This window comes from Teleopsis dalmanni, chromosome 1 (genome assembly GCF_002237135.1).
Source record: "Teleopsis dalmanni isolate 2A chromosome 1, ASM223713v2, whole genome shotgun sequence".
Classification (NCBI taxonomy): domain Eukaryota; kingdom Metazoa; phylum Arthropoda; class Insecta; order Diptera; family Diopsidae; genus Teleopsis; species Teleopsis dalmanni.
Window position 1 is genome coordinate 201,569,266 of NC_051846.1, and position 2,440 is coordinate 201,571,705.

Here is a 2,440-nt window from a genome sequence, read left to right on the forward strand (position 1 = left end):
AATGAAATTAATTTACTTTCTGCATGAAAGGGCACCGCTATGTCGATCTGAATTCGGTTTGTCGGTACTGATTTTCCTTTTGTTTTAAGGTTTAAGGATATAAACTTGTCCAACATTTTGGAAAACTATGAACTTTACACTGTAGTAAATTGGTTTACATATTAACAAATATATGAAATGTATGTTTATTAGATTAAATGAGCGATTTATAATGGATAATTTAAAAGCAAGTTTATAAAGTTATGAATATTGAGTTAAATGAACTAATTCAGAGTTTCCTAAAATTCGCTAATAATACTAATATCTGCCATGCTTCTGACAATGACTTAACTAGGTTTGTTAGAGTTAAACTCATTTTGGTTCCTGGTCACAGGGATATCACGGGTAATTGTAGGGCAGACGTTCTTCTTCCTAACATTCACTTCTTAGATATAGGCGTTCCACTTGCTTCAGCTAAACTGACAATTAAACAAAAATACCTGAGCATAGCCAAGCAATATTTGGCTGATGAACCACATTATCAGATATCTAGGTTGACTTTGGTTTAATTTAGACAAGAAACGAACTAGTCAATTACTTCAAATAAAGCGAAACCTGCTCAGCACCACGGTATCTAAGCTGACGGGTCACTGCGAAATAGGAAGGCATGCTATGAGGCTAGGTCTAACCTAAAATGATTTTTGTCGAGATTATGGCTCTGAGGCCTCTGACTTAATCTGTAGAAACAAATCTGAGGTTTCTAAGCTAATATCTGTCTTTACGAGTCACTGGTCCATAGGACGGCATGGAGCTAGACTTGGCCTTCCCTGTGGTACCTCATGTAGTGCATGTCTACCAAAACTTGAAGAAATGACACCAGAATACCTGATGTGTTTTTGTCCAGGTCTGGCCAGAACTAGGTTTAAGTTTCTAGAGGCCCCTTTCTTCAACTCACTTAGCGATATCTCCAGTATCAGCATTAGCCAGATTCTTGCCTTTGTTCATGCCTCTGGTTGGTTCTAGTTTGACGCTCTATCTACTACCAACTATTACCAGATTTTTGTGGATTCAAAATGGCTTTCATCCTTATCTATTTGAGGAGGATTCGTCCTCTCTCCACCATAACTAACTAACATGGCTCTGAGAATGAGGAAGAGACCATGCTCCATCTAATGTGTCACCAACCCGACTGAGTTGTGATTTTTGTCGAGATTATGGCTCTGAGGATGAGGAAGAGACCATGCTCCATCTAATGTGCCACCAACCTGACTGAGTGGTTCACTACTTTTCGAAATTGCTATTTAAACTAATAATGGAATAAAGAAAAAGTAATATTCTTTTGTAATTTAATTTTATGTTAATCTTAAAATTTCATTTTTATTCATTAAATTTTATTTATACTTACAGATGCTGTCAAAGCCACTTGGCTAACATTGTCAGTTCAAAGTGTCCAAACCAGTTGTTCTAAAATTTCTTAGCTCGGACAATGTCAGATGAGTTACTTTAAATGAATGTGAAGCTATGAATAAATACTTATGAATGGAGGAAAAATAATTCAATAAATTTTGTGGACGTAATTTTTAATCAAGTTAAGAACAAGCTCTTTTTATTAATAAGTGTTTAATGTATTTATGGATAGCAATATCTAAAGCGTTGAAGAAAATTTCCTTGTCCATAGCGCCAATGACAATAAACATCAACTTTTTCTTAAATGCGATGGACTGGTCAACATTATAAGTGTTTCTAAGTACATCAAGTACATCCTTAATTTGATGTCAAGTCTTAAAGGTAAACAAAATTGACTTTCAATGAAAATATTCATGCTTAAAAGTGCTAGATTATAAGGATTGGTGTGAAGCAAATAAATTGTATGCAGTGACATTACCTCGAAGGACGCTTCAGAATAGATTAATTCATATTAACGACTGACAATATGACTGACATCTACTTTAACAAATTAGTGAGGATAAAAATTCCAACAATAACGTTAATATTAAATAAAAAATAATCATATTTAATTATTTTCAAAGGTTCAAGAACAGTCGAGATTTCATTCCGGGGCCACATATCATTAACCGCCAAGTGCCTCCCTCTAACACTTTCTGTTAAAATTTCGGCGTTTGCCAAGAAATGATGGAGTCAAGCAAATTTCTTCGGGAAAGCTACATGGACTACAAAAATAATTATTTTCAAAATATTTTAAATTTTGTCTAATATAAATCTAAAAGGAAATTAAAATTACAGTCAGTCATAATAACTGCTAAATTTATTAATTATTATATCTGTATATCACAACGGAAAGACAAATGCGTAATGAAACCATAAACCATAAATACTTTTTAAAATATTTTAGCATAAAATATGGGTTGTGTGAGTATGAAATACACGTATAAATGCTACTTAATATAATTCACCTTGAGATGATTTCAATTCGACTTGGTAATTTTCCGTGCTCTCAAGC